The sequence below is a fragment of the Kogia breviceps genome, chromosome 14 (assembly GCF_026419965.1).
Source record: "Kogia breviceps isolate mKogBre1 chromosome 14, mKogBre1 haplotype 1, whole genome shotgun sequence".
NCBI classification, from domain to species: domain Eukaryota; kingdom Metazoa; phylum Chordata; class Mammalia; order Artiodactyla; family Physeteridae; genus Kogia; species Kogia breviceps.
The window spans coordinates 8,379,063-8,392,469 of NC_081323.1; the positions used below are offsets into that span (position 1 = coordinate 8,379,063).

A 13,407-nucleotide genomic window follows, 5' to 3' on the forward strand; every position below is an offset into this window, starting at 1 on the left:
TCGAAAATGCTCAACTAGAATAAACAGATCTGGCCCTGCATTTCCAAACTGTGCACTAGGTATGCAAGGGTTTTAATATTAAAGCATGCTCTTAGCTTTTCCAAGTCGACTTAGGACCTGATTTTAATCTGTGTAATACAGTATTCCCGTTAATAATAACATATAATTAAGATATCCGTTAAAAATCCATAATGTTAATTTAATGGAGAAAATCGAATACAGTTCTATTGGAATTTTTACGTTAAATTAACTTTAACGGGCTTGTAATGGATGTCTTAATTAGATCTCATTGTTAACGGGAATATTCCACAAATTAAAATTGGGCCCTCAAAGTTTTAATGAAAAAGGTTGCAGGAACACATTTAAAATGGACACCCTATTTTATGCTTTCTGTTGCTTCTCCAGCTAAGCTGTGTTTCACAGCCCATAAACAACAGGTCCTGCAGAAAGAAATTACCAGAAAAGGCTGCTGCTGAACTTTCTGCCCTGCAATGATCTCATCTTCTTGCTTTCTGATTCTACGTCTCACCAATTTCCTCAATTCTGCCAATTTGCAGGTCTCATGTGACAGCGGTGCATGCTGAAAACTACATATTTTTTAGCCAATGAAGATAATGATGATAATAAAGATGCCCACCACTGCATGGGAAAAAGTCATTGGCAGCAACATGGTTAAGCCTGACTATCTGAACAACTTTCCCAGAAGATGAACGTTGTTCAGAGGTTTTCTTGGCTCAAACTCTGGTTTAACTTAATAATTCTTCCACTTTGCAGTGATTAATGGCTCCCAAGTGCAGGGGCAGGACTGGACAATCCAGGTGCAACCGTAATTGTTGCACTGAACAGAAACATTTCCTTTAGACAAATGTTCCCAGAGGGGTTATAAATAGGAAATGGACATTACCATGGAAAGCAAGCTTCCAAGCGTCTACATCTAGTGCAGCCCACTTGGACATTAAACTATGAAGACTTATCCTCCCCCCCACCCCCCACCCCCGCCTCCCCAGCCCTTTCCTGTCAAGTGTTACAAACTGACAAAATAAGTACATCAGTGTTCTCAGTCATTACTTTTCTTCGGTGGCACTTCGTTTTCTCCTGACAGTGGAAAGGGGGCTGCAGAGACGAGAGAGCCCCGTTGCAGTTTATTAATGAAAATCTAATGTTGTCCATAAGCAGAGAAGTGGAAATCAATACTTCATTACCAAATTGTTAGTGAGGATGAAGAGAAATGGCTGGGGTGATTTCTTTTCTTTTCTTTTTTCTTTTCTTTTTTTTAGCAGTCTTCTTAGAGCAGGGTGTCAGGAGGAGTCAATGTCAGGAGCAGCGTGGTGCACCAAGGAAGGGCTCAGTGTGAGGGAACCAGGCTGGAAAGTTGAAACTAAGGCATTTGTCCTGTGATGGGAATCAAAACAACAGAAAAAATGCATTATTTTCTGAGGAGTAGCTCAGGTGGTTATTTCCCCCAGGGAGTCACATTGCTCACCTATTTCATTGGTATTAATGTTCCTCACAGGAGCTTATAAGTCTAGTCTAGGGTATGATATAATCAGTTGATGGGACATAGAAAGGAAGGGCTAATTTAGGAAAAAAGTCTTTAAAATATAATGTATGGGGCTTCCCTGGTGGCGCAGCGGTTAAGAATCCGCCTGTCAATGCAGGGGACACGGGTTCGAGCCCTGGTATGCGAAGATCCCACATGCCCCGGAGCAACGAAGCCCGTGTGCCACAACTAGTGAGCCTGCGCTCTAGAGCCCGGGGGCCACAACTACTGAAGCCCGCATGCCTAGAGCCCGTGCTCTGCAACAAGAGAAGCCACCGCAATGAGAAGCCCACGCACCGCAACGAAGAGTAGCCCCCACTAGCCGCAACTAGAGAAAGCCCGTGCACAGCAACAGAGACCCAACGCAGCCAAAAATTTAAAAAATAAATAAATTAAAAAAATATATAATGTATGGAAGAGATATTTGAACACCCATATTCATAGCAGCGTTATTAACAGTAGCCAAAAGGTGGAAGCAACCCAAATGTCCATCTGTGGATGAATGGGTAAGCAGAATGTGGTACGTCCACATCCACTCTCGTACCTTCTACAATATGGATGACTCTTGAAGACATTATGCTAAGTGATAATAAGCCAGTCCTAAAATGATAAATAACTTCACTTACATGAGGTACCTAGAGTACTCAAGCTCATAGAAGCATAAAGCAGAATCATGGTTGCCAGGGGCAACCTTTGCACGATGAAAACGTCCTGGAGGTGGATGGTGGTAATGTTTGCACAACAATGCGAGTGGAATGTACTTAATGCCACTAAACTGTACACTTAAAAATGGTTAATGGATATATTATTATAAAAAGGGATGGAACCAAATAAAACATAAACCATAAAAAATGGTTAAAATGGTAAATTTTGTTATGCGTATTTTACCATAGTTAAAAGTAAAAAATATATATATATATGATTTTTCTATTGTGAAGCATTTAAAAAAATTAACCCATGGCCCCACCATCAGGAGAAAGCTCCTATTTACATTCTGTAGTACTACCTTCTAGTATTTTCTTTCCCACCATTTTGTTAGGTTTACATAGTTGTAAGTGCCCACTGTGTGATGTTTTTCTCTGTATTCTTTCACTTGGAAATCTCATTGTAAACAGTGGGATGTATTCTGTTACTTACATATCAGGGTTTACTAAACCATTCTTGTGATGTTGGGCATTTAATTTGCTAACAATTTTATTCAATAATATACAACACTGTGATGAACATCTTTGTATTTAAAGCCTTTCAGTATGTTGGGATATTTTAATAGGCTTAAATTTCGGAGTCAAAAGATAGCAATATTTTTGTGGTGGGGAAATGCTTAAAACTACCTAATGGGGTGAATTTTTTTCAGATATGTGCTATTTGTTTGTTCGTTTGTTTTGGCCATGCTGCATAGCATGCGGGATCTTAGTTCCTCAACCAGGGATTGAACCCGTGCCCCCTGCAGTGGAAGCGCAGAGTCCTAACCACTGGACCACCAGGGAATTCCCAGATATGTGCTATTTGGATTACTGTAGGAATGCATATGATTTCCCTCAGTCCAATCTGGGTGGCAATCCTTGTTTACACATTATTTAGTGGTAGTGCTCATTTTAATGAGAAGAAAACACTTAGGACCTATATTTAATTTGTCTTTTGGAAAAGGAAGATTTTCAAGTTTCTAGTAGAATAACAAAGACAAGTTGAAAATTGTGTGACATTTGATGTGTGCAGAGAAGTTACGTGCAAAATAATCATAACAGACATTATAAAGGATACCTCGGTAAGTATGACTGCAATACTAGCAACCAGTTATTATATACCTATCAAATGCCAGGTGCTTTACATCCCTTACCATTAACCCTTCAAACAACTTCGTTTTAAAAATAAGAGGGAGAAAAAGTCTCAAAGAGGTTAGTAACTTGTCCAAAGTCCCACAGCTAATAAAAAGCAGTGGATGGCTTTAAATTGAGGCTTTCCCACTCGGAAGCTTCTATGCTCACTCAGGCACCACCGTCAGGGGAAGGAACCATTTCCCTTTGTCACTGAGTTTGTATTTCAGATACGAAGGGCCCCAGCAGTCTGCTCTGACTTGGTTGGAACCTCCTACCCCGCCCCCTGGCAGGTCTGGAAACTTGCAGGAGGATGGTCACGTGGTCACTTGATGGAGGAAGAGAAACAGGTTAAAGAAAAATAAAGTAGAGGCTAGAAATTGCAACAGCATAAGGAGAAGGTACCGGGAGGGAGAGAGGGAAAGAGAGGAAGGAAAAAGAATGACAAAGCCTGTCTTCCCTAAAGAGTGAATGTGCCTTACACTGTAAATCAGGACGACGTCCTGGTGGGGGGCAGTTTCACACACAGTCTATTCATGGCCCTCATTTTCTCCTCCTTGACCTTGATCTTAATGTGATACCAGTTTTAAAGAACCTTATTTCATCTATCACTTCCTTGAACCTGCTCCAGATTTGATCAACACCCAAACTTCTCTGGCTGGGTGTCTCTTAGGTCAAAATTTGTTCTGGGAAGGGGAGCAGGGAGAAAGGAAAAAAATCATTTTATTATAGTCCCCTTTTGGAAATTCACAGTACATATTAGCGTATTAAAGGCTCTGAGAAGGCCTGCAATTAAAACCCAACCCAATCCAACACAATATACCTTTCTTTAACCCAGCGTTTCCCAAATTCATTTGATAGCCCTTCTCTTCCCTACAGAACAACACTCACAGATATACTTGAGTGTCATTTTCTGGAAAACACTTTCATGACAGACTCTTGTGCAGAAACAAATGAAGTTGTTTAGTTCCTGAGATCTCAGTCCTGACCTCATTATTGACTTTCTGTAATTCTTTGCTCAGGTTACTTGGCTTTTGGGGGTTTCAGCATGAAAGGATCCTGCTGTCTTGATAACTTGACATTTTTTGCGTGTTTAGTCTATACTACCCTTTCGAGATCTGTGCCTTACCTCACGTCAACTTCACAATGCTGTAACACAGGAGGTACTAGTGTCTACACTTTCCAGCCTAGGAAATGGGGATTTAGAGAGGTGAAGCCACTGACCTGCAGCCACCTGGCTGGTAATAGGAGAAAGGGTATCCAGATTCAGGTTTTTCTGGTCTCTTAAGCCCTGCTTCTTATATTGCCTGTGATCGCTTGGTAATGTCTTAAAATGTGAAACACTAGCATTATTAATCATTTAGAGGCATTTTCCCAAGAGTATCTGTACAGTTACTCAGTTAAATTCCAGATACGAGTGTCTTCTGTTAAAACCCGGCTATGATGCTATTTCTACCTGAGAGATCTCATATCCCACCATGATTGATGGAAGTGGTGGATTCTTCTGGAAGGGCAGTGTTTCTGTACTAGAAGAGAATGGTAAAGAGGAGACCTGAATCTTGGGCCACTTTGGGACAATATACCCTTAAAAAATGATTTCTTACCTTAAAAGAAGAAATGCTTTTTTTCCTCTAGGTCTAAAGATGAGACCTGGCAGAAAATTAAAACTAGAAAATTAAGGGAAGGGGGACGAGAATGGTTGCTATTACTTTTTACTGTTCAGAAAAAATAGTGTAGAATGATTTAAGAAAAAAAAAAAAGCAAATACTCTTGGTTGCCTTTCAAACGGTAGTTGAGGCCCAGCTCTGCTGCTGCATGAGTTTCCCCCCCAATATGTTGAGCTAATACTATAAAAATAAACCAGAAATAAATAAAAAATTTAATTACATATCGAAAAAGTCATTGGCAGTGTTCGTTAAGTAGAGTTTGTGAGGGAGAGCCAGGCAAAAAGATGCAATTATTTTTGTGTTAATTACAGTCACCAACAGATGCGTAGAATTCTGTATACTGTATTTTAATTTGGTCACGCTGGGATCCTTCACCCCTCGGGCAAATCATTCTGGTTGGCTCTTCCTTTTCTCTGTGCCCTTGCACCATCCCGCCTGCCTTCTTTTTTCTCCACTCTGTACTGTTCTTCTCAGAGCTCCATTATCATCCCCAGAGGGTGTTTTGGGTTTGCTACCATGATGGAGGCGCTGCTAGCATTTCCTGTGTGTGCAAGGTCTCTCTGTAGGCTGGGATTTTTGAAGGCCTCTCTGTAGGTTGGGCTTTCTTATCCTTGGCACTATTGATATTTTGGGCCAGATCATTCTCTCGTTTGGTGGGCTGTCCTGTGCACTGTAGGATTTTTAGCAGCATCCTTGGCCTCGGCCCATCAGATTTCAGTAGCAGTCTCCTTACCTTTGAGTTGCGACAACAAAAAATATCTCTAGCCTTTGCCAAATGTCCTTTTGGAGTGGGGCAAAATTACCACTGGTTCAGAACCTCCGAACTAGCAGAAAACATTTTTGTTATTTGAGCCTAGAACCTAAGTCCATTTTACATACAAACACAAAGTCTCTTATGCACAGTTTCATATACACTGCATTTTCCAGAAATAAAGCTATCTTGCAAAGAAAGAGAAACTGCTTTGTTTTTTTTGTTTTGTTTTGTTTTTTTTGCGGTATGCGGGCCTCTCACTGCTGTGGCCTCTCCCGCTGCGGAGCACAGGCTCCGGACGCGCAGGCCTAGCGGCCATGGCTCACGGGCTTAGTTGCTCCGCGGCATGTGGAATCTTCCCGGACCAGGGCACGAACCCGTGTCCCCTGCATCGGCAGGCGGATTCTCAACCACTGCGCCACCAGGGAAGCCCGAAACTGCTTTGTTTTGTTTGGAATGTTCATGGGAGTTATTTGCTGTTTTAAAAAGCAGGTCACCATTGGCATTTGTGCTTATATTTGAGATGCCCACTCAACCCACCCATATTGATCTGCACGGATCACTGACATGTTCACTAAACTCTACATACAGGAGCACGCAACGGGATATCTCATCATGTCTTCGAGGATCTCGTTACTCTGAGTGTGGTCCATGAAACAGCAGCCCTGGCATCACCTGGGAGCTTGTTGGAAATGCAGAAGGCTGGGTCCACCCCAGAGCTGCTGATTCAGAATTTGCGTTTTAACAGGATGCCCAGCTGATTTGTATCCAGGTTCAACTTTGAGAAGTCTGGTTCTAGTGAATTTTTGTGCCCAAATGTTTTCCTTTTCTTTCACGTTATACGATCATGGCATTAGACGATTTCTTTTTGAAATTATGTGTGTAGGCTGGTCATTTGATCTATGAATTCCTTTTCAGGAAGTAAAGGGGAAATGATGAAATGTTTGGCCAGAACGTCCACACTGGATCTTTGAAGGGGGAGGACCCCTGCTCTACACAAGTCCTTTCTAGGCAGCGGCACCCTGTTCCGTAATGTTAAATCTCACCCGTATGCTGAGGACTGAGTTCCAGATCCGTGCATCCAGCTGGCTTCTGGACATCTCTACGTGAATATCTCACAAGTGCCTCAAAACATAACTTTTCCAATAGCCGGCGTTTGAATCCCCCGTCCCCATCCTGGTTTCCTTTCTAACATTTCTATTCATGGGAAATGGAACCTCAAACAGCTCAATTGCTGCTGCTAGAAGGTTGGGTCATCCTTGACACCTGGTCATAAAATTCCTCGCCAAAGCTGATTTCCGTCTTCACTCTGTGTCCCCGTTCAAGCCTGTGCACGTCTTTCCCGGGTGACTGTGGGTCCTTCTTACCGGGCTCCTTTAGTCCACTCCGTGTCCCGTGGATCATTTCCCATTTGGCAAACGTGAGCTTATGAAAACTGAGATTAGGTTGAAGCGGTCACTTCCCATTCCTCCCAGCTTAGACTCCTTCAGTGACCTCTACTGCACTTAGAAAAAACCCTGTTTTTCTAAGACTTTCTGTCTGATCTGCTTTGCCATTTCTCTGACCGCTCCTGGGTCCGTACTGCTTAGAGATATGTCCCGAGAACACTGGCCTTCTGACGGTTTCTGAAACATGTCTCCAGGTATTCGAAGACGCTGTCCCCTCTGTCTAGAATGAACTTCCTCCTGTTCTTTGTTTGGCTAGCACCTTCTCATCCTTGAGGTCTTAATTTAAATGTCATTTCTTCAGAGAAGTTTTTTCTTACCCGTCGAACTTGATTAAATTATTTTGTTATAATACTGCACCTTTTATGTTGTCGTTCTAGGACTTGTTGTGGTTTATGAACATAATCATATATGTACGTTTTAGTTCAGTGTCTGCCTCCTACTCTGGCTTATAAAGCCCAGGAAGGCATGGGATCTGTGCGTTACACTCACATCAGTATCCCAAGCATATAAGCCAATATCTGGCACATAGTAAGTCTTGATAAATATTGGTTGAGTGAATGCAGTTCTAAAGAAAATAATTTGAAGTCTATCTCTTCAAAGATGAAAAGGGAATTTTAAAATATTTATTACTAAAACAGTACAAAAGAAAAAATATAGATTTATCTGGAATCCTTCTTCTCTAATTCTATGAAAAAGAACATGTAAAGAAAAAAAGAGGGGCTTCCCTGGTGGCTCAGTGGTTAAGAATCTGGCTTCCAGTGCAGGGGACACGGCTTCGAGCCCTGGTGCGGGAAGATCCCACATGCCGCGGAGCAACTAAGCCCGTGCGCCACAACTATTGAGCCTGCGCTCTAGAGCCCGTGAGCCACAACTACCGAGCCCGCGAGCCACAACTACTGAAGCCCACGCACCTAGAGCACGTGCTCCACAACAAGAGAAGACAATTCAGTGAGAAGCCCGTGCACCGCAACGAAGAGTAGCCCGCTCGCCGCAACTAGAGAAAGCCTGCGTGCGGCAACGAAGACCAAATGCAGCCAAAAAAAAAAAAAAAAAAGAAAAAAGAAAAGAAAATAGAAAAATTAGTCTAAGGAAACGGATAGCAAGAAGCTTTGCCATCTAAGTGGTGCTTTCAACTTCAAAGAATAATTTATTCTGCCATTCTGAAGCAATTTATATTTTTCAAAGCACATTCATATATATCTATTCTCTTCTGAAATATATTGGCTAAATACTAGTAGCCCCAAAGATAAAGAGTTTAAGTAATTATTTGCTCCCATGGTGATCGTGATGGGTCAGGACACCTGACTCCTAATTCAGGGCTTCTTGAAACTGTTCGGTTGAAAATGAAAAAAAAAGAGTAAAACACAACTGCTTGAGTAAATATAAAATGTATTATTAAAAAAAGACTGACAAGGAAGCCAGGTGGAAATGGAGACAGGCGATTTTTAACCCTGTAATCCTGGGAGAAACCTGCAGTCAATATTTTTTTCAAATTGATTTTACAATTTGAAAATCCAAATTGGCTTACCTACATTGATGAATTTCATCATTAGGGCTTCATCTAATTTTTCCTAAGAGAAATCTCTGTGTGCAGAAACCCTTAAACTTTGGTGGACCAATTTCAAGTCTTTGAATGAATAAAATAATGGCTTAAATGTATTGAACACTTTTTATACGCTGGACATAGCTTCATGTGAGTAGGTGGATAACATTTTAAAATACTGTTTGATATAGTTTTGCCTTTTCTTAATTCCTTTCTTCCATGCAGTTTTCTCACCCATTGAAAACAGAGACCCAGACTGGTTGCCCACGGAAAGGGGAGGCTACCAAATGAACCAGATAGGAGGAAGGGTCTGAGTTTATGAATGGCAAGAAGGACTTTTTCTTTCTTATGTCAAATCTCAAAGAGGTGAATCAGAAAAAAAAAAACAACACTAAAAGTTATATATCAGTAACGTCTGTGTAGTGACTATTAAATTTCAGACCCACCACTTATGCATTATTTTCATTAATCATCTCAACAACTCAACGGGGTATCCAGTATAACAGAGGAAAAAACTGAAGTTTAGATAACTGAAGTGACTTATCCAAGGTGACGTGACAATCAGTGGAACTGGATATTCCAATATTCAGTAGGAATCTATACTTTCTGGATTTCAGAGTCTTTACCTTTAACCATGAAACTAATTGTTCCTGATGTTGAATCTGTGCCCATGAAACAACACTTCTTTTTTTGTATATTTGTTTAAGGAGAGCTTGATTAGACCCTTGAAGAGCAGGAGGCAATGCTATTATCGATCTTGATAGTCTTCTCCTTGGGACATCTAAATACAGACGGCATGCAGGTCATAATTGACACACTGGAAAATCTCAACTTTTGAACTTCCTCTTTTAAAACACAACTTGTGATAAATCAACCATGTGTCTCAAATGCATGATATATGCTTCATGACACAAACCAGACTGTCAACTGTCTACAGCCCTGAAGCTGGAGGAGACTTTTCCATGTCTTTTTTTTTTTTTTTTAAATCAGTGCCAGAGCAAACATCTAGGTTGACCTCCATCCTATATCACCAACCTCCAGTGTCTAGTGGAGTGGGCCAGTTGGAAGTACTTTTTTTTTTTTTTTTTTGCGTTACGCGGGCCTCTCACCGCTGTGGCCTCTCCCCTTGTGGAGCACAGGCTCCGGACGCGCAGGCTCAGCGGCCACGGCTCACAGGCCCAGCCGCTCCACGGCATGTGGGATCTTCCCGGACCGGGGCACGAACCCGTGTCCCCTGCATCGGCAGGCGGACTCTCAACCACTGCGCCACCAGGGAAGCCCGGAAGTACTTTAAAAAATAAGTTCCCTTTAGATCTACTTCATGGGCAGCCCTTGAAATGGTTTAAAATCTCTTCGCCATATGGTATACAAAATGGCTGTTCAAGAAACTGGTAGAAACATGGTGACGTCTTGGAGAAAAACAACAACAAAAATGTCAGGCGAGAAGATGCGGGGCTTCCTGAGAGTGGCACAGATGCTGTCACTAGGTGTCATTTGTGTCCTTGCTTGTGTGTCAGCTTAGAAGGTTTCAATGGCAGCAGAAAATCTGTTCCTTAAAGCGCACTCTTCAACTTCAGGCTACCCAAGTAGTTAAGAAACAGAAATGAAAGAAATGGCATGAGGGTTTGCCCTCTGAAAATCTCTTGACAACTAATGATGGGATTATGGAGTCTTAACTGCCGTACAGTTATCCCTAATTATAACCAAAGGTACGTCAATCTAAATAAAAATGATAAGGCAGAGAGAGGCAGGCTCCTCTCCCTCCTCCCAACTTGCTTTTTAACATGAATCTCTTCACAGTATGATGCTTTGACAAAGCTTGGATTGAATAATTATTAAAAAGAGATGGAGCCCAGTGTTAAGCAAAACATATTTTTGCAGAAAGGAATAGTTGAATTTTCTTTTTTTTTTTTTTTTTTTTTTTTACAGAAAGGAATGGTTTCAGTTTTAAATATTTGGTTTAACATGGGAACCTCCAATTGTCTTTTTTGTACTCTATCACAAAAGTTATACAAGAACTTTCTGCCAGACATTAGGTATCAGAAAAGGCATGGCTTATTCTTAAATCCTGATATAGATTTTCCTTATGGGAAATGTCAGTCTTGGGATGGATCTTGTTTCCATTTTTGCTTTCACTGCTAGGGAGCTCAGAGTCAATTTGGTGACCCAACTTCAACAACTGTGTAACCTCTGAAGGCTACAGTCTACGTCCATTAACTTCTCTTCATATTCTCTCTCCATTTTCCTTTGGCATTTTTGTTAATAGTTTGACACGTCCATTTATTAGCTGGGTGACATTGGGGGAAATGACTTACCCTTTTTCTACCTAAGTTTCCACATCTGCAAAATCAGGGTGATAATAGTGCCTTTCATAAATGGTTCCTGGCACACAGTAAGTGCTCAATAAAATGTAGATTTAAAAAATGATTTTCTTTTCTTTTCTGATTTTATTGCATTGCATACAATATGGTACCTTAAAAATACTGTTGAATAATGTGTAGAATAAATTTTTAAAAATACATACATAAAATTCTGCTTATGTGTTAAAAATAAGTAATCATCAGGTCTTGGAAAATGGATTATCCTTACCTTCTGGAAATTTAAAAAACAAAGTAGAAGAGAGCCTCTTTATTTCAGGCATTAAACAAATGGTGAAAAGAAGTCAGTTGTCAATTCAGATGTGAAGCTAAGAAAAGTTTTCCTCTTTTATAAAAAAAGTATAAAATGGCATTTCCAAACATTTGATGTGGATATTAAGAAGAAGAAAGTAGAAAGCAGTCATAATACCTACTATTTTATCAAGTGCTCATCATAAGCTCTGCGCTTTACAATACTACCTGACTGTAGATATCACTGTCCCTATTTATTTATTTATTTATTTTTTATTTTATTTTTTTTTTCTTTTGTGGTATGCGGGCCTCACTGTTGTGGCCTCTCCCGTTGCGGAGCACAGGCTCCGGACGCGCAGGCTCAGCGGCCATGGCTCACGGGCCCAGCCGCTCCGCGGCATGTGGGATCTTCCCAGACCGGGGCACGAACCCGTGTCCCCTGCATCGGCAGGCGGATTCTCAACCACTGCGCCACCAGGGAAGCCCTGTCCCTATTTACTGATGAGAAAACAGAGGTTTGGACTGGTTAAGAACATCAAGGTCAGTTAGTTAGTTAGCCGTAGAGCAGCATTTGGACTTAGGTCTGTCTGACTTCAGAAGCCTGTTCTTCAGCCGGTATTTATTGCTGTCAGTGGAACTAACTAGAATCTTCTAAAGGCATGTTGCTCGGTAAAGCTATATAGTGAAAAATGATAAGGACTGAAAAACTGTCCAGCTGTTATCGTCCTTTCAAGAGATAAATTAAAAGGGTAGCAAAGATCAGAACATCCTGACAATGGAAAGGGAAAATGTCCCCGGTGGCTTCAATGTTGATTATAATTTCGTGTTTGGCAACTCTGTATTTAACATTTGACAGTTCTCGTGTATGGTTGCTTTTGGTGCATGGTCAGACAGGAGAGAAAGGAAGCAATTTCCCTGCACCCATTTTTATTGAGCCACATTCATATACTACAAAAGGGCACTTAAATTGTTTGAAAGAGGTCTAGATGCTGGCAAACACCACTATAAACTACCCAGACAGCTTAAAGTCCACACCTACAACAACATGATTCACAATGGAACTCATCTTCTCTAAGTGAAGCACAGAGCCAAATGTTATTTATGACAACTAACTTACAACCAGACGAGATGCACTGCATAGACCCAGCTAGGGGACTTTCCTGCTGCTTAAATGTGAGTTGTCAGCATTTTAGGAAGAGCGGCTTGCCCTCCAAGTATGGAAAATGAACGGCGGAATATTTTTTACCTCTGTGATTATGTGTCTAAGCCCATGGCAGCACTGTTTGTGAAGAGTCTACACTGGACAGGGGGGTTGGTGGATTGGAAACAGTGTTTCGATAATTCAGGCAAACCCTCCCGTTTTCCAAGAAGAGTCTCCCTTCCTTGAACGATCGTTTCATTCACGCCTACTCTTTGCCTGAGGCTTGACTGCAATTGTTTTATTTAACTCTTATAATAATCCCCATACGTAGCTCTTATGAACCCCCTTTGTCAGAGATCAGAAAACCGAGGGACAGAGATTTAAGTAATGGGACCAAGATCGCATGTCTGGGAAATGGCAAAGCTGGGATTTGAACCAGGTTTCTCTGTCACCAAAGGGCCATGCTGCTTCGTAATATTAACCGTTACCCTTTACCAATTTGAAAGTGACCAATAGTTACCAACCCTCATGAAAGATTGGGAAGACATGAGTCGTAATTTCCTGTTTACAAATGAAGAAGTGGAGGTTCAGGAGGTTAAGTTGCCCGCTCCCACCGTCCCCCCAGCCCACGCAAGTATTTCCTATTGACTCTGGAGCAAAATCAAGACTTGTCTGGAGCTCAAACCTAGTATCTCAACGGACTCCACCAGTGTTTCCCAAAGTACGTTATGGAGAGTCTGGGTGCCTGGAGATGCTCTGAGAAAAAAAAAAGATGTTCTTTTATTCATTTATTTATGATTTAAACAGAATGTCCTAAAAAATGTCAAGCTCCATCCCTCCTCACAGCCTTTGCATCCTCTGTCCCCTTGGCTGCAGCGTCCCTCCCTTGACTCT

The 13,407-nt window shown here is 41.4% G+C and overlaps 1 protein-coding gene across 1 annotated transcript in view; it reads right to left on the bottom strand.

Annotated features, from left to right (window-relative positions):
- Positions 1 to 1,228: 1,228 nt before the first annotated feature.
- TSHZ2 (teashirt zinc finger homeobox 2) overlaps positions 1,229 to 13,407 on the bottom strand; it is a 446,407-nt gene continuing 434,228 nt past the window's right edge. The window contains exon 3 of the mRNA XM_067012389.1: positions 1,229 to 1,392. The gene's annotated coding sequence lies outside the window, so the exon portion shown is untranslated. The remainder of the gene's footprint in view (positions 1,393 to 13,407) is intronic.